This window comes from Bufo gargarizans, chromosome 1 (genome assembly GCF_014858855.1).
Source record: "Bufo gargarizans isolate SCDJY-AF-19 chromosome 1, ASM1485885v1, whole genome shotgun sequence".
In the NCBI taxonomy this organism is placed as follows: Eukaryota; Metazoa; Chordata; class Amphibia; order Anura; family Bufonidae; genus Bufo; species Bufo gargarizans.
In genome coordinates this window covers 725,357,206-725,377,581 of record NC_058080.1, presented here as the reverse complement: position 1 = coordinate 725,377,581, position 20,376 = coordinate 725,357,206, and the positions used below count along the sequence as shown (strand labels likewise).

Below are 20,376 nucleotides of genomic sequence, written 5' to 3'. Positions count from 1 at the left end.
GGTCCTTCAACATGTTTGCCAGATTGCCACCGGTCCCCATTATTGTGGATGGGGCTGGCGGGTGTCAGGTGGAGTCCGGCAGTGCAGGATCCAGACATTTCTGGCAGGCCGCTCCCTGCCAGGACAGCCTTCCGAAGATGCAAACCTGTCCTGAGCATGTGATGCACTTGCCGTTACAGTACAGTTGCACCTGGGCACCAGTCACATGACCTGAGAGATTGGTATCCAATGAAAGTAAACACGGAAGGTTTCCACTAAATGACAGCAAGCAAAGATCTCGAATGAGGGAGGAATGGTATATTTGAAAAATTTTTACTTTAAAATATCCTTTATTTGCTTAAACAGGAATATTACTTTAAAGACGCCTATTATCAGAAGGCGAGCAGCGTGCCCGCTCATCCTCCTCCTCCCCATGAGCTGCATACTGCAATAGACAGTCTACATCCTGTGCCGACTCCAGGAGGACATGGCTGCTGGCAATGGTAACCGGCACAACCAACTTATTAATGATAATTAGCAGGATTTACGGGCTGGCAGGATACAAATAATGGATGACTGCGCAGTCCCTCATCGGGGACATAATCTCTTTCCAATTAGGAATTCTCGAGGCGGCGGAGGCCCCTCTACTCCACCAGAAAGGAGCAGAACACGTATCGGAAGAAGTTTATCTCTTGTTCTCACCAATTATGTAAATGTGGAAGGACGTAAATACCATGAGAACAATCAGTAGCTAAAACCAGGAATATCGTGGGAAAACCAGGGCACTTTATTATTCCTCCTGTCATCTCAAATGTTGCTACTTAAAGGGGTTGTACAGGTCGGGCAAAAGATTATAAAATAGTAAGAGAAACTTACTTTACTCATCGATTCCTTTGCAAGCTCCAGTCCTGCTGTTCCGATCCCCACCACTGGTCTCCATTTATTTTCACTGGCCTCAGAGGTATATGTCACAAGACCATAAGGCCAGAGACTGGCTGCAGCGGTCACATGGCTATACAGCCACATCACCACTGCAGTCAAGTAAGTGGAGACTAGCAGGGAGGATCGGTGGCACTGGCTTTAGAGAGGTCGTCCCATGAAAAGTATTCTCTATATTTCAAATCAGCTCCTAGATCTGAAAAGTTTTGTAATTACATGTAATCAAAAATGTAGTATAACCGCCAAGTTATTCAATAAAATGTATCTGTATAGCGCCACCTGCTGTTTGTTTATTTCCTTATTGCTCACTCCACATCAGTAACATTGCGGAATGGTCACACATGCTGTCAACTGACACAAGCTTTATTGCCATCGAAGCTGTGCCAGTTACAGGGAGGGAGCTGCAGCAGAAAGGACACAGCGCCTGAGCTGTGATTGGGAGAAACCTGCAGCAGAAAGGAAACGCCCCCCCCCCTGAGCATGGAAGCACCTGCTGAGCTGCCAGCTTGAAATAAATCTAGGAGAACAACTGGAGCAATGAATGGGGAGTTCCCATACGTCCGTCTAGATCCCTCTACACCGGGGTGAGATGCGCCTAATTTATTAAAGGGTTTCTGTTACCCCAATTTTCTCTATTAAACAGGATGACATTATAGATGTGAAAATGTCACATGAATTTACACGAAAACAGAAAAGAAATGCAGAGTTAATTTGAATTTGTATTATATGCAAATTAGCCTCTAGGAGCAGGAGCAAGGGGGGGGGGGGGGGGGGGACACATTGCACCTGCTCCTAGAGGCTCATTTCCACGCCCTTCTGTCTTGATTGACAGGGCCAGGCCAACAGTGGTTCTACTGCTGGCCCCGTCTGCCGTGTAAATCTTGCGCCTGCACCATCAGTATTCTGCGCATGCACAGTGAGATAGCGGAAATTGGGGTGACAGAAACCCTTTAAGCATTCCGCACACTGAAAACTGAAGTCTACTCCAGCTAGAAGCTGGCATATACTTCAACCATAATTTACCCAGAAATATTAAATCCCGTGTGCATCGATAAGCCCCACCTCCTATATCAAGCCACGCCCCTTTTCTCGCCACTTTTCTAAAAAATTATTGTGCACAAGTGGGGTGTCCCAAAATTTGCAACTTTTTTCCCCCCACAACTACTGCAGAGCAAAAGCATTAGTAAATGTCCCCCACAATGTTGAAATTCATACATCTAAAAGGGTTTCCGAAAAGTACAAGACTGATAACCCATCCTCAGTAGAGGTCATCAATATCAGATCGTTGGGGGCTTGAAGGAGCCCTAGACAAAGGCGAGTTCTACTAGAATAAAAATATCATACACAGCATGCCCAATATGAGAACCCGCCAACCACTGGAGATACTGAGCTCTGATAATCGTCCATCAGCCCAATCACGCCCACCCTGTAGTTCTCCAGCTCTTGCAGTACAACTCCCAGCATGTTGGAGCAGCAAGCTGGAGACCTTTGAGTGTCTGAGAGCAGGAAAAGGTCACATCTTCCCTTTTGTGGCAGTCTTTATGGTGCCTTTAGAGGACCTTCCACTGGAATCTACCCACATGGCCCTCTGCTGTTCCATGCAGTACTGCTCATACATAAGAGTCTCCCCACGAGGGCACATGGAGCAGATTTACCAAGAATTTGGCCACAGAATTCACTTGCAGGCCTCTTGATCATCTTGGGCTACCTGTGCACCACACACTGAACTCTACACAGCTATGCGGTATTGACGGCCATAGATTGCAGCTATAAATTTCTAGCATAAATTATTATAAGGCCTCCTGCACACGACCGTATGGCTTTTTCAGTATTTTGCGGTCAGTTTTAAACGGATCAGTTTTTTCCATTTTTTATTTCAGTAGTTTCCGCTTCCATTCCGTTTGTGATCCGTTTTTTGCGGATCGGAAACGGAAGCATACAATAATGTTTAAACGGTAAGTATATAAAAAAATAAATTGGGCTGGGCATAACATTTTCAATAGATGGTTCCGCAAAAACGGATACGGAAGATATACGGATGCATTCCGCGTGCAGTTATTTTTTTGCAAAACCATTGACCTGAATGGAGCCACGGAACGTGATTTGCAGGCGATAATAGGACATGAACGAAAATATGTAAGGCATACAGAGTACCTTCCGTTGTTTTTGCTGACCCATTGAAGTGAATGGTTCCACATACGGACCGCAAACGAAACGGAAAAAAAATAAAAAATGTGCCAAGCCGAGGAGGCCCAGCCCTTCTGCTAAGCCCTAGCCAAATGCTGTGAGCAGCGGAAAATCCCCAAAAGTTTCTGCTTGCGCACAAATTTGTAATTTTTGTGCACATTGATAAAGTCTCCCCATAGCGCCTACACAGCCCACTATACTGCACCACAGAGAAGTCCAAGTTTTTATGATTGCATTTTACTCATTTTGGACAAAAAAAATCTTTATTTCAATTGGTCTTTATTAGAAATTTTCGGCAGTTTTGTCATAAAGGGTTAAGTTTTAGCCTAGCTGCAGACTAATCTTAATTTCACCATTATGTCTCATGTACAGGAGCATATTATTGGTCCGCGTCCAATCAGCGGATTGCAGGTGGACCAATTTATTTCATATTTTATTTTGGGACCGCAAAAATTGCAGACAGCACGGAGATGCTGTGCTGTCCGAATCCGTGCGGCAATTCTGCAAATTATAGAACATGCCCTTATTCTTGCCCGTTTTGCAAACAGAAATAGCTATTTCTATAAGTGACCAAGGAAAGTGAGGGATGCACACGTCCAGTAACCGTATATTGTGGGGATCTGCAGTTTGTGAACGTGTGAATGCGACCTTACTCCGAGTCATCATTTCACAGCTCATGTGAAGCGCTTATCTCTGAACCGCTGACAGCTTATAAGCACTTACTTAAAGGGGTGGTCCGCTTTATTTATATTGTTGACCTTTTCTCAGTTGCGACGGCGAGCAGGTAAACAATGAAGAGAACTCAGGGCTCGCACGAGCATGGCCTTCTTTACAAACTGCTGAACGGCGGTGGTGCCGGGAGTCGGACCCCCACCGATCTGATATTGATGACCTATCCTGAGGATAGATCATCAATATAAATAAAGCGGACAACCCTCTTAAAGGGGTTGTGCAGTGATTGATATTGAAGACTTATCCTCAGGATAGGTCATCAATATCAGATCGGCGGGGGTCCGACTCCCGGCACCCCCGCCGATCAGCTGTTTGAAGAGGAGGTAGCGCTCCATGTTAGCGCCGTTTCCTGCTCTTTAGACTACGCAACATCTATCTGTGGAGCGGCAGCATAGTGTAATTACAAGTACTCGCCCCATTCAAGCAAATGGAGCGAGTACTTGTCATTACACTGCACTTCCGAAACAAAGTGCAGCGTAATGAAGAGGAAGTGGCGCTTGTTTGGAGCGCTATCTCCTTATCAAAAGGCTGATTAGTGAGGGTGCTCAGTGTCAGACCCCCGCCGATGAGATATTGATGACCTATCCTGAAGGAGGAAAAGTCATCAATATATATCGCTGCACAACCCCTTTAAGTCATATTCTCATGAGTTTGATAAGAATTGAGCCGAGTGTTTATGAGCTGTCAGGAGTTCAGACATAACCCTGGGTTCACACCTGAGCGTTTTACAGCGCGTTCAAACGCGCTGTAAAACGCTCAAGACATGAAATCCAATGCTTCCCTATGGGAATGGTTCACACCTGGGCGTTTTACAGCGCGTACGAACGCGCTGTAAAACGCCCGACGCTCAAACAAGTACTTGAGCTTCTTTGGGGCGTTTTGACGCGCGTTTGTGGCCATAGGACACTGCAGTCAATGACACAAACGCGCGTCAAACGCGCGTTCACTATTACAAAAACGCGCGTCAGAAACGCGCGTCAAAAACGCGCGTTTGACGCGCGTTTGGGAAACGCTCAGGTGTGAACCCAGGGTTAGGGCTTCACTTGAGCCATCAGCCAAGTTCCTTGAGGGGAGAGTGTAAACAGAAAGCCTGGTACTCTGCAAATGCACTAAACTCAATGCTGTACAGAGAAAGGGGCTGGAAATGTTTATAAGGTTTCGTTCACATCACCGTTCAGCCTTTCCGCTCGGAGCAGGAAAACGGAAAGGACGGATTCAGCACATAACTGAGCCGAACGGATCCTAAGGACCCCATAGACTATAATGGGGTCTGTTAGGTTTCTGCTCAGAGGAAGATTTTTGAAGCGGAGACAAAAGTCCTGCGTGCACAACTTTTGTCTCTGCTGCAAAATCATTTTCTGAGCGGAAACCTAACGGACCCCATTATAGTCTGTGGGGTCCTTAGGATCCGTTCGGCTCAGTTATGTGCTGAATCCGTCCTTTCCGTTTTCCTGCCTTAAAGAGGACCTTTCACTCGTATACAAACTAAAAACTAACTATACCTGTGGGCAGAGCGGCGCCCAGGGGTCCCCCTGCACTTACTAGTATGCCTGGGCGCCGCTCCGTTTGCCCGGTATAGGCTCCGGTGTCTGCAGCTCCGTCTGTTGTACTGGACTGATTTTTTGTAGGAGGCGTGTCCCTTGCTGCAGTGCTGGCCAATCGCAGCACACAGCTCATAGACTGGCTATGAGCTGTGCGCTGCGATTGGCCAGTGCTGCAGCAAGGGACACGCCTCCTACAAAAAATCAGTCCAGTACAACAGACGGAGCTGCAGACACCGGAGCCTATACCGGGCAAACGGAGCGGCGCCCAGGCATACTAGTAAGTGCAGGGGGACCCCTGGGCGCCGCTCTGCCCACAGGTATAGTTAGTTTTTAGTTTGTATACGAGTGAAAGGTCCTCTTTAAGAGCGGAAAGGCTGAACGGTCATGTGAACGAAGCCTTAAAGACCATTTGAAAAAAATATTTGTAGCTCAAAATGAGTACAATGCAATAATAATAAAAATAATAAAAATTTAATAAAATAAAAAAAAGTTGTGCCCAGTTTGCATCATTATGTGTCATTTCCGACAGACATCAGTTATTGTGATGGGCGAAAAAGTCCTGCCCACTGACAACTGATGCAAACTGAGCACCACAGACACTCACAATAAGGCCTCAAGCACATGATCGCATGTATTTTGGGGTCCGCAGATTGCAGATCTGCAAAATACAGATACCAGCTGTGTTGCACCCACATTTTTTGCGGACCCACCGACTTCAATGTGTCTGTGGTCTGCATTTTGTGGCCAAGTACAGGTCATGTTCTATCCCTTTGCAGAATGGACATACGGATGTAGAAAGTACACGGATCATCCACGTTTTTTCCGGATCCTTATGTCCGTTACGCAAAAAGATCAGGGTCCGTCTAATTTCTTGCACATATCAATCCAACGCATTACCAGCCCGGCCATAACCAGCCCGACTTTACTCCCCGGTCAGGATGTAATGGATTTAAATGAAATATTAATGGCGTGCCACTGATTTCCGCGCGGTGACAGGTTGCATTTTGGCAGATTTATCTGCGGTGTACCATTTTCAATTCCCCTGGCTTCTGAGGCTGCAGCGTCAATGATACTCTGGGCACCTGCTCCACCCCGTCCACACTAAAAGGATTTCAGCTCTGCAAACTGCCCGCACGCATCAAGTAATGCAGCACCCTTTCCTGCATTTACCCTCACACAACTGCTGAACAGCGCTAGCCCTCAATTCCGTATAATCGCTTGGACCCGGCCAGGTTTCATCTTTCCAAATCCCAGCTCATCATCCGCCACAGACTGATGGGACAGCTGGACGACCAGCGAGAACTGCCTGCTGGACACATGGCAGGAATTCCTGAGGACGCAGCGCGGACAGGGGAGAGTGCTGCAGCCGGACCGAGTCGCCCAGAGACAATTGAGCAAAGAGGCGTGAGATCCCTGCGAGGCTCATTCCTCACCAGACTATGAATGAGCAGAACAACGTGCTGTCTACTCCCTATTCACACACAGCTCAGGCTTTCCATGCTCCCAGCAAATGCCCTTCACGGAGACGGCCAGGGCTGCCAAGCTCCCCCCCCCCCCCCTCCTCCTAAAATCAATAGGACTGAATACAGTATGTGCAGTGCCCCATATGTGACATTATGTGCAATGGCTGCAAAAGGGAAATTCCTCAGGCTTAAGTTACCAGTGCTGCGGGATGAAAGGGAGGGGGGGGGGGGATGCTGGGAGCTGTAGTCCTTGATCTCAGCTCCCAAAAAGCCTTACATCCCAACTGCAGTAATGTGCCTCGGACCTATAGGTGCTACTTATGGTCAAGTTCACATGAGTTGGATTTGCTGAGAAAAATATTTCTGCAGCAAATATTGAAAACAATTTAGCAAATTTGATGTTGTAGTTTTTATGCGGATTATGCAAAATAAAAAAAGAAAAGATAAGAAAATACCAGTGACTTTCAACAGAACCGCAGGTAACCCCCAGCAATGGAGTTGCTTGCCGATTTTGCCTTTCCCATTTAGGCCTCCTTCTGTTTACGGGACGTTTTATGGGTTGCGTATACGGTACCATTCATTTCAATGGTTCCTCAAAAAAATGGATTGGACTCCGTATGCATTCCGTTTCCGTATTTCCGTTCTGTTGAAAGATAGAACATGTTCCATTACTGCCCGCAATTCATGTTCTGTGGCTCTATGCAAGTCTATGGGTCCGGAAAAAAAAAAAAAAAAAACGGCACACAAACGCAATGTACTCCGTATGTCTTCCGTATCCGTTCCGTTTTTGCAGAACCATCTATTGAAAATTTTAGGCCCAGCCCAATTTTTTCTATGTAATTACTGTATATGCCATACGGAAACACAAGGGAAGCAAAAAAAAAAAACAGAACGGATCCGTAAAAAACGGTCGTGTGCAGGAGGCCTTAAAGGGGTTGGCCCATCTGGGCATTTAAGGCAGGTTGGATAGGTACAGGTCCCACCTCTAGGACCCATCGCCTTCACAAGAACAGGGGTCCACCGCGAGTATGCAACGTAGTAGCAGCGTCCTCTCCATTCAGCGCCCATGTGCGGGGTGCGCCCCATTCATGTTGGGACCTCTCTGATGGACAAAATTCACAACAAATCCACTGCAGAAGTTAACATGCCGCAGATTGCAAAATCCGCACCGCAGGTCATTTTTCCGTATGAAAATTGCGCTAAAAATCCTATCGACGAGCCTGGTAGGGTACTGTTCTGGGAATCCTGCACCTCAGGCTTCATTCTGGATACAGACCCCCATCCACAGCACCACAATCAGGTATCCGATTGTTAATACGAACACCCCCTTTAAATGTTACATTAGTAACCATAACAACCTCCCAGAAGTGATACAGGAGGGATTCCCCTCAGTCAGGACCCCCACAGGCTCAGAAGTTACAATGTCACTAGTATCAGCCATCACAATGGACACACAGTCACTGACAGCGCAGACCATGCTTAACCCGTGAATGGCCGCACTGAATACACCCGGGACATAGAGGCTACCAGCCAGAGGCCTAGCACAGCGGCCACTACAGCATCCCTCCAGCCCCCCTCCTCCTCGGGGGGATTAATAATGTACAGGCGACCTTGCTGGGGATGGAGGGCACCAATTCACAACACTGTTCACACTGAGTAAAATGAAAACGCACCGTGCTAGCTGTCCCCGGCCGTGCTCTCCCGCCTCAGGGTAGGATAACGGTGCGGCTGGTCCGTGTCCTCCCCCCGGTAATCCTGCTCTCCATCACTGTCCTCAGCGCTGGCCGCTCACACAACGGAGTTGCTCCTGGTATGTATGACGTCACTGGAAGAGGCGGGGACTCGTGGTCTTCTGGGCGGGGCCTCTGGGATTACTGAGGAAACATCCGTGCACGTTGTAGTGAAGGAGAGAGCAAAGGTGGTATTTACGTGGGACTGCATGCTGGAGGGGCTGCCTGCAGATTATTTCTCATTTTCACGGTGTCAGGCTCTATCTAACCCTTTAATGGCCAAGAAATGTTGCATTATTTTCTAATGGCACCATATGCAATTGCACAAAATGTGGTGGGAAGCGGGGAAAAAAATTCCAAATGGTTCTTCCAATGTCCCCAAAGGTCTGATTATCACAGGAGCGCCGCAGCAGCAGCAGCAGTACGGCATTTCTTCTGTTCAGGAGTAAATCTGCTGTCTAAGTCTCTAGTGTCATACCTACTGCACAACACTACATGGCAGGTATACTTACCCCTGTAGTCTGAGATCTGTATAAAGGGTATCACACCAGGGAGGGCCCCCTTCAACCCTTCTCTAGTACAGGGATAATATACACAGTGATGTCACAGTACAGGGATAATAAACACAGTGATGTCACAGTACAGAGATAATAAACACAGTGATGTCACAGTGCAGGGATAATAAACACAGTGATGTCACAGTACAGGGATAATATACACAGTGATGTCACAGTACAGAGATAATAAACACAGTGATGTCACAGTGCAGGGATAATAAACACAGTGATGTCACAGTGCAGGGATAATAAACACAGTGATGTCACAGTACAGGGATAATAAACACAGTGATGTCACAGTACAGGGATAATAAACACAGTGATGTCACAGTACAGGGATAATAAACACAGTGATGTCACAGTGCAGGGATAATAAACACAGTGATGTCACAGTGCAGTGATAAGAAACACAGTGATGTCATAGTACAGGCATAATAAACAGTGATGTCACAGTACAGAGATAAGAAACACAGTGATGTCAAAGTACAGGGATAGTAAACATAGTGATGTCACAGTACAGGGATAAGAAACACAGTGATGTCACAGTACAGAGATAAGAAACACAGTGATGTCACAGTACAGGGATAAGAAACACAGTGATGTCACAGTACAGGGATAATAAACACAGTGATGTCACAGTAAAGGGATAGTAAACACAGTGATGTCACAGTACAGGGATAGTAAACACAGTGATGTCACAGTACAGGGATAATAAACACAGTGATGTCACAGTACAGGGATAATAAACACTGTGATGTCACAGTACAGGGATAATAAACACAGTGATGTCACAGTACAGGGATAATAAACACAGTGATGTCACAGTACAGGGATAATAAACACAGTGATGTTACAGTACAGGGATAATAAACACTGTGATGTCACAGTACAGAGATAATAAACACAGTGATGTTACAGTACAGGGATAATAAACACTGTGATGTCACAGTACAGGGATAATAAACACAGTGATGTCACAGTACAGGGATAATAAACACAGTGATGTCACAGTACAGGGATAATACACACAGTGATGTCACAGTACAGGGATAATAAACACAGTGATGTCACAGTACAGGGATAATAAACACTGTGATGTCACAGTACAGAGATAATAAACACAGTGATGTCACAGTACAGAGATAATAAACACAGTGATGTCACAGTACAGGGATAAGAAACACAGTGATGTCACAGTACAGAGATAATAAACACAGTGATGTCACAGTATAGAGATAATAATCACAGTGATGTCACAGTACAGGGATAAGAAACACAGGGATGTCACAGTACAGGGATAATAAACACAATGATGTCCCAGTACAGTAATAATAAACAGTGATGTCACAATACAGGGGTAAGAAACACAGTGATGTCACAGTACAGGGATAATAAATACAGTGATGTCACAGTACAGAGATAATAAACACAGTGATGTCACAGTACAGGGATAATAAACACAGTGATGTCACAGTACAGGGATAATAAACACAGTGATGTCACAGTACAGGGATAATAAACAGTGATGTCACAATACAGGGGTAAGAAACACAGTGATGTCACAGTACAGGGATAAGAAACACAGTGATGTCACAGTACAGAGATAATAAATACAGTAATGTCACAGTACAGAGATAATAAACACAGTGATGTCACAGTACAGGGATAATAAACACAGTGATGTCACAGTACAGGGATAATAAACAGTGATGTCACAATACAGGGGTAAGAAACAGTGATGTCACAGTACAGAGATAAGAAACACAGTGATGTCACAGTACAGAGATAATAAACAGAGATGTCACAGTACAGGGATAAGAAACACAATGATGTCACAGTACAGGGATAAGAAACACAGTGATGTCACAGTACAGGGATAGTAAACATAGTGGTATCACAGTACAGAGATAATAAACACAGTGATGTCACAGTACAGGGATAATAAACACAGTGATGTCATAGTACAGGGATAATAAACACAGTGATGTCACAGTACAGAGATAATATACACAGTGATGTCACAGTACAGGGAAAAGAAACACAGTGATGTCACAGTACAGGGATAAGAAACACAGTGATGTCACAGTACAGAGATAATAAATACAGTAATGTCACAGTACAGAGATAATAAACACAGTGATGTCACAGTACAGGGATAATAAACACAGTGATGTCACAGTACAGGGATAATAAACAGTGATGTCACAATACAGGGGTAAGAAACACAGTGATGTCACAGTACAGAGATAAGAAACACAGTGATGTCACAGTACAGAGATAATAAACAGAGATGTCACAGTACAGGGATAAGAAACACAATGATGTCACAGTACAGGGATAAGAAACACAGTGATGTCACAGTACAGGGATAGTAAACATAGTGGTATCACAGTACAGAGATAATAAACACAGTGATGTCACAGTACAGGGATAATAAACACAGTGATGTCATAGTACAGGGATAATAAACACAGTGATGTCACAGTACAGAGATAATATACACAGTGATGTCACAGTACAGGGAAAAGAAACACAGTGATGTCATAGTACAGAGATAATAAACACAGTGATGTCACAGTACAGAGATAATAAACACAGAGATGTCACAGTACAGAGATAATAAACACAGTGATGTCACAGTACAGGGATAATATACACAGTGATGTCACAGTACAGAGAAAATAAACACAGTGATGTCACAGTACAGGGATAATAAACACAGTGATGTCACAGTACAGGGATAATAAACAGTGATGTTACAGTACAGAGATAATAAACACAGTGATTTCACAGCACAGAGATAATAAACACAGTGATGTCACAGTACAGGGATAATAAAAACAGTGATGTCATAGTACAGGGATAATAAACACAGTGATGTCACAGTACAGGGATAATAAACAGTGATGTCACAGTACAGGGATAAGAAACACAGTGATGTCACAGTACAGAGTTAATAAACACAGTGATGTCACAGTACAGAGATAATAAACACAGTGATGTCACAGTACAGGGATAATAAACACAGTGATTTCACAGTACAGAGATAATAAATACAGTGATGTCACAGTACAGGGATAAGAAACACAGTGATGTCACAGTACAGAGATAATAAACACAGTGATGTCACAGTACAGGGATAATAAATTCCGTGATGTCACAGTACAGGGATAATAAACACAGTGATGTCACATTACAGGGATAATAAACACAGTGATGTCACAGTACAGGGATAAGAAACACAGTGATGTCACAGTACAGGCATAATAAACACAGTGATGTCACATTACAGGGATAAGAAACACAGTGATGTCACAGTACAGGGATAATAGACACAGTGATGTCACAGTACAGGGATAATAAAGATAGTGATGTCACAGCACAAGTATGATGAATAAAACATGGAGGGGCGCTCCCTAGTGTAATACCCAAGGGACTCTCAGATGGGTTGTACAGGCGGATACACCTTACTAGTGATGATTGAGTATGCTCGGCCGAACACCTGTTTGGCTCGAGCATCTCGATGCTCGGCACATAACGGTACTCGGCCGAGTACCGCATGTGCTCGAGCACAATGGTCGAGTCTCCTCCCCGCACGTTTCTTGGCTGCTATGCAGCCAAAAAATGCGCAGACCGGTAGTGGCACGCACTGTAATGCCGTTGTAATGGCATTACAGTGATTGGCTGGCCGGAACGCGCCATCAGGTGCTATAAAGTACCCGATGACACGTGTTTGGCTCAGTGTTAGTGAGGGAGAGCTGAGCATAGGAAGGGAAAGACAGTGCAGGGAGTGTTATTACAAAAACAGTTCAGAGACCCAAAAGTTCTTTTAAGGACTATTGTGTGTGACAGCAGCAATATAGGTTTGTAGCGCAACCTGCTCTAAATTTCTCAGTCTTAGGCCTCATGCACACGACCGTTGTGTGCATCCGTGGCTGTTGTTCTGTTTTCTGTGATTTTCTGCGGACCCATTGACTTTCAATGGGTCCGTTGAAAACTCGGAAAATGCACCGTTGTTCATCCGCGGCCGTGATCCCTGTTTCCTGTCCGTCATAAAAATAGGACCTGTCCTATTTTTTTGACGGACAACGGTTCACGGACCCTATTCAAGTCAATGGGTCAGTGAAAAAACACGGATGCACACAAGATTGGCATCAGCGTCTGTGATCCGTGGACGTTGGCAACTTTCACACAGACGGATCGCAGATCCGTCTGCATAAAAGCTTTTTCAGATATGAGTTTTCTCTTCGTGAAAACTCATATCCGACAGTATATTCTAACACAGAGGCGTTCCCATAGTGATGGGGACGCTTCAAGTTAGAATATACTGAGAACTGTGTACATGACTCCCCCCTGCTGCCTGGCAGCACCCAATCTTTTACAGGGGGCTGTGATCCGCACAATTAACCCCTCAGGTGCCGCACCTTAAAGGGACACTGACAGGCAAATTCAGCATATTGTGTTATATATCTGACATTACAGGTCTTATACAGTCTATTAAAAGCATGTAAGTATCCCCCCTGTCCACCTTCTAAATACCGAAATATAAAGTTTTATAACTTGCCTGTCTCCTCACCAATCTGCCCAAGGGGCGGCGTTTCATCTGAAAATGCGCCCAGCCAGCCGCTCCCAACTGCCGTTCTGTAGCCCCGCCCAGCTCATCAATATTCACTTCGCTGGGCGGGGCTACAACTCTCCCCAGTCACGATCCTGCGTATGGTTGATAGAATCCTCTTGGCAGCGTCCGTCTAATCCTCTGCGCCTGCGCCCCGCCGTGGTTAGATCGCGCCTGCTGTACACACCCTGCCTGCGTTCCCAGAGGCAGCTGCAGCCTCTGCTTCATGCGCATGCCCCAGGCACTGTTCAAAGCAGCGCTTCAGAGCGCTGCTCACTCACATCTCCAAAGGGGTAATGATAGTGCGGAGAGTTGTAGCCCCGCCCAGCGAAGTGAATATTGATGAGCTGGGCGGGGCTACAGAACGGCAGTTGGGAGCAGCTGGCTGGGCGCATTTTCAGGTGAAACGCCGCCCCTTGGGCAGATTGGTGAGGAGACAGGCAAGTTATAAAACTTTATATTTCGGTATTTAGAAGGTGGACAGGAGGGATACTTACATGCTTTTAATAGACTGTATAAGACCTGTAATGTCAGATATATAACACAATATGCTGAATTTGCCTGTCAGTGTCCCTTTAAGGTGCGGCACCTGAGGGGTTAATTGTGCGGATCACAGCCCCCTGTAAAAGATTGGGTGCTGCCAGGCAGCAGGGGGGAGTCATGTACACAGTTCTCAGTATATTCTAACTTGAAGCGTCCCCATCACTATGGGAACGCCTCTGTGTTAGAATATACTGTCGGATATGAGTTTCACGATCTAACTCAAATCCGATGACATAATCTAACATAAAGGGCGTTCCCATGGTGATGGGGACGCTTCAAGATAAAATATACCATCAGATTGGAGAAAACTCAGATCCTATGGTATATTAACTCCTGACTTTACATTAGAAGTCAATGGGGGACGGATCCGTTTGCAATTGCACCATATTGTGTCAACGTCAAACAGATCTGTCCACATTGACTTGCATTGTAAGTCAGGACGGATCCGTTTGGGTCCGCACGGCCAGGCGGACACCAAAACAACTTTTTTTTCATGTCCGTGGATCCTCCAAAAATCAAGGAAGACCCACGGACGAAAAAACGATCACGGACCAACGGAACCCCTGTTTTTGTGCATGAGGCCTTAGGGAGAGCTGAGCATAGGAAGAGACAGAGTGTAGGGAGTGTAATAGGAAGATTTTCATTAGAAAAACTTTTCAGAGACCCGAAAGTCCTTAAGGACTATTGTGTGTCACAGCAGCAATATTTTTAGCGCATCCTGCGTTAAATAGCGTTTAATAGGCCACTGCGGACAGTAAAATTATCCGCGCCACATTAGCTGCGCCACATCTCCAGTGTAAAGTGTGTGCATCCCTAAAATATCAGTGACATACAGTGTACTTTTTACGTAGACGGTGTCCGTTGCAGACAGCGACATTAGCTGCGTCACATCTCCAGTGTAAAGTGTGCGCATCTGTCCGCTTCTGACAGTGACCTTACCAGTGCCACATCTGCAGTGTAACGTGTGCGCTTCAAAAATGTATCTGTGACATACAGTGTACTTTGTCAGCTTTGCAACCATACTCCCCCCGGAACCGAAAGACTTTGGTTTCCTGGAAGCTGCTCGGCGGTTCATGGGAATAACGCCGCCAGATTGCCAGTCATCATCGTTTATGGTTCGAACTACGACGGTATCTGATCGTCTTCAAACCTCTGACTTTCTTTTTTGATTAATGAAAACATTCTTGGTAAATGCTTTCGCTTTGGTTCTTCTTGCGCCGGTCCAAGAATTTTACCTCTAGCGGCGCAATATGGATGGCCCCGGCCGTCCCTCTTAATCATGACCCCAATTCCGAAAATCAACAAAATTGAACCGGAGTCCTTTTCCATTATTCCTAGCTGAAGTATTCACGCGACTTGGCCTGCTTTGAACATTGTAAAAAATGGTCAGCTCAGCAGCAGGCACTCTCCCATAACTTTTTTTAATGGTCAGCTCAGCAGCAGGCCCTCAACCATAATGTTTTAGAGAGTCAGCTCAGCATCAGGCCCTCGCATATAATTTTTTAAAGGGTCAGATCACCTGCAGGCCCTCGCATATACTGTTTAAGAGGGTCAGCTTACCAGCAGGCCCTCACCTACAATCTTTTATAGGGTCAGCTCATCAGCAGGTCCGCACCTACAATCTTTTACAGGATCAGCTCACCTGCAGGCCCTCACCTAATTATACCTAATAGGTAATTTGCCAGTTTCCCGTGGTTCGCGCTGAAAATAACATCGAAAGTTGATAGGGCAGACATCCGAATAGATCGTCGCTGTCACGGGGACGTGCGATCGGGCCCAGGTCATCTAGAGTCACCAAAGCGGCAGCAGGCCCTCGCCCATAATGTTTTAGATGGTCAGATCAGCAGGTCCTTGCTCCTAATGTTTTTGAGGGTCACCAGCAGGCCATCAATCATAATTTTTCAAGGCTGTGTATGATGCCCTTCTGTATGTGTAACAAAGGGTGTATTGTAGTGCCGGTTCCTTGTAATTTTTGGCAGCCCTTTCACTTAGTGCATAGGCTTTATGAGTGTAGGAGTCCCACTACCTGAACAATTGTACTACAATGTGAATGAGGCTCTCCTTTATGTGATGCACAGGGTGTATTGGAGTGCCTCTTCCAACATCGTTCCCAGCAGTGACCTGGGAGTCCAAGATGCATCCAGACATCCTCCCAATGCTGTTCCCGAACCATTTTGGTGGTGTTTCCATCAATTTCTGACCTTTTCATATGAACCAGACACCCTCCCATCTTCAGAGCAGGGGGTGCCTGGTTTAATGCTCGGGTTCTCCCATTGACTTCCATTAAACTCAGGTGCTCGGTAGAGCACCCGAGCACCCCGATGTGTTCGGCCCGAGCACGGGAACACTATGGTGCTCGATTAACACTACACCTTACCGAATAGTGTTGTGCAGACCAGGCACAACACTAGTGAAGACTGAAGTGTCTCCCGACTGGGAGAGTAACCAGGCTGCTGCGCTTGTTTGTCAGATATATCACAGGGGAGTCCGGAAAAGACAATGAAGGAACTCACGCTCAAGGATAGAGCAAAAGAAAAAACACACCCTGCACTGACTGCTTCAATAAAAAGTTTATTAAAAAATATACAAACAAAAAGTATTACTTATGCCTTTGTGGCAGACTGCTACCTTCATCAGGCTAAGGGGTCCGTGTACAAACAGGCAAAAGCATGGTGCACATCTTTAACAAATGGTGCACAAAAAATATTTTTCATCAGACCTCCTATCAGATCCTCAGATCAGACCCCCATAAATATCAGGACATCACATCAGACCCCCATATCAGCCCTCCATGTCAGACCCCCAACAGACCTCAGAACAGCCCTTTTCTTTCAGACCTCAGATCAACCCTTTTGTTTTAGACCCCCATCAGACCTAGTAACATAGTACATAAGGCCGAAAAAAGACATTCGTCCATCCAGTTCTGCTTGAACAAGAGGGGTCACAGGAGTCTTTGAATTTATTTCTGGAGAAACTGAATGAAAACAAGTGGAACATCATCCTAACCAAAACAGTAAGGCTACTTTCACACTTGCGCTTGATCGGATCCGTTCTGAACGGATCCGATCATATTAATGCAGACGGAGGCTCTGTTCAGTACGGATCCGTCTGCATTAATAACTTAGAAAAATTTCTAAGTGCGCAAGATGCCTGAGCGGATCCGTTCAGACTTTCAATGTAAAGTCAATGGGGGACGGATCCGCTTGAAGATTGAGCCATATGGTGTCATCTTCAAGCGGATCCGTTCCCATTGACTTACATTGTAAGTCTGAACGGATCCGCTCGCCTCCGCACGGCCAGGCGGACAGCTGAACGCTGCAAGCAGCGTTCAGCTGTCCGCCTGGCCGTGCGGAGGCGAGCGGAGCGGAGGCTGAACGCCGCCAGACTGATGCAGTCTGAGCGGATCCGCTCCATTCAGACTGCAACAGGGCTGGACGGAGGCGTTCGGGTCCGCTCGTGAGCTCCTTCAAACGGAGCTCACGAGCGGACCGACGAACGCTAGTGTGAAAGTAGCCTAAGTCAAAAGGAAATTTAATTTCTGGATATAAATGTCAAAGTAACAATGACTGGTGACCTAGAAATCTCGGTCCATAGAAAATCCACTTCTGTCAACTCACTGCTCCATGCCACCTCCTTCCACCCCAAACATCAGAAAAGCTCAATACCCATTGGTCAATTTTTGAGGGCGAAGCGCATCTGTACATCCAGAGAAGATTTTGAAAGGGAATCTGATACCATGAAAAATCGGTTCACTCAACGGGGTTACAACCAATCTGATATACAGCAAGGCTATATGCGTGCGATCAACACACCGAGGGAGTCTTTACTATCCTCAAAAATTCGGGATGAATCATCAGCACTGTCTACTGTACGGATGATAACCAATTATAACACACAGTGGTATAATATGAGAGACATTTTTAAGAAATTTTGGCCCATTCTAAAATCGGATGCTGACTTGGAGAAAGTATTAACATCTACCCCCATGTTTGTGGCCAAACGTAGCAGGAATCTTAAGGATATCCTGGTGAGGAGCGATTATATACCACCAAGATCTGGCTTCATATTTGAGTCCAAGGGCCCCAAATGGGGATCTACACCGTGTGGACACTGTACAACATGTAGGGCCATTGTTAAAACCAACACGTTTGAGGACTCCTCCAATAAAGTGAGTTACAACATTGTACACTTTATTAACTGCAGCACAACAGGTGTTATATATCATGCCACGTGTCCATGTGGCCTGATATATATCGGTATGACAACCCATGAATTACGGATTCGCATACAGGAACATCAAAAAGACATTCGGCTAAGATTGGGGACGAGGATAGGGAGAAACTTTTAAAGTTGAAACCGATTGCTAGACATTTCCGCCAAAAACATAACAACTGTTGGCAGGATTTAAGATTCGGGGGGATAGACAGGATCTCTTTGGGTGCGCGAGGTGGAAATTTGTTCAGACGGTTGGAGCAGATTGAAAGCAAGTGGATTGTAAAATTGAACACGCAAGTGCCACATGGCCTAAATTATAAGATTCCATTTGCTTCATTCTTGTAGGGTGCAGCATCATCCTTGAATTGTGGTGTTTTAGGCCTCTTTCACACTTGCGTTGTCCGGATCCGGCGTGTACTCCACTTGCCGGAATTACACGCCGGATCCGGGAAAAACGCAAGTGTACTGAAAGCATTTGAAGACGAATCCGTCTTCAAATGCTTTCAGTGTTACTATGGCACCCAGGACGCTATTAAAGTCCTGGTTGCCATAGTAGGAGCGGGGAGCGGCATACCTACAGTCCGCGCGGCTCCCGGGGCGCTCCAGAATGACGTCAGAGTGCCCCATGCGCATGGATGACGTGCCATGCGATCACGTCATCCATGCGCCTGGGGCACCCTGACGTCACTCTGGAGCGCCCCGGGAGCCGCACGGACGGTAAGTATGCTGCTCCCCCACTACACTTTACCATGGCTGCCAGGACTTTAGCGTCCCGGCAGCCATGGTAACCATTCAGAAAAAGCTAAACGTCGGATCCGGCAATGCGCCGAAACGACGTTTAGCTTAAGGCCGGATCCGGATCAATGCTTTTCAATGGGCATTAATTCCGGATCCGGCCTTGCGGCAAGTCTTCAGGATTTTTGGCCGGAGCAAAAAGCGCAGCATGCTGCAGTATTTTCTCCGGCCAAAAAACATTCCGGTCCTGAACTGAAGACATCCTGATGCATCCTGAACGGATTTCACTCCATTCAGAATGCATTAGGATAAAACTGATCAGGATTCTTCCGGCATAGAGCCCCGACGACGGAACTCTATGCCGGAAGAAAAGAACGCAAGTGTGAAAGAGCCCTTAAACAGTTTAATTAATAAAGATTTATTTTATTTTAGTGATTCTTCAGCCGGAGTATTGGTTCTTGATAACTACTAATGTGCATCCCTCTCTTTTTTATCTTATATGTAGGATATATGTTTAGTTTGGCTATGGAACATGAATATTGGAAGTCCATTCTCCTCATGACACTATCATCATTATCGGCCCTGTATGGGATTCGTGATGGACACACCAGTATTAATTAATTTATATAATTACATATTTTTTGTACACTTGATATATATTCTTATTTGTTATTTGATATCACAAATTTATGAATTTTTGATGTGTCGTTGGGAGTACATAATATGGGAGGAGGGATGTATGAGTTGGCTCTCCAGGACATATAGTCCAAATCCCATAAAACCTATTATTTCTCTTTTTTTTCGTTTGTCCCTATTTGTGTATTTTTCTCTACTCGCATATCTAAATTGTGCTCTAAAATTGAATTATCACTATATGTTCAGCATTAATGGCACAATATTTGATGGAGGTGTGTATTCACTGTATATTATGCACTGTCACTTTAAGAAAAAAATTCTTTCAGTGCAATCTTACATTGCACAATACATATCACAATATTATATGTACACATATCATTATCTGCAGATTTTTATGGCTACTTGAGGATTTTTATATAATTTTTTATATAACAAAAAATCTCTGAGCTCTCTAATGGCTGTTATATGCACAAATTGTATTTGTTGATGTCTTGTGGAGAA

General features: G+C 45.4%; 1 protein-coding gene across 1 annotated transcript in view; it reads right to left on the bottom strand.

The window, feature by feature from the left end:
- WASF3 (WASP family member 3) overlaps positions 1 to 8,589 on the bottom strand; it is a 77,862-nt gene extending 69,273 nt beyond the window's left edge. Inside the window, exon 1 of the mRNA XM_044276383.1 lies at positions 8,518 to 8,589. The gene's annotated coding sequence lies outside the window, so the exon portion shown is untranslated. The remainder of the gene's footprint in view (positions 1 to 8,517) is intronic.
- Positions 8,590 to 20,376: the final 11,787 nt, after the last annotated feature.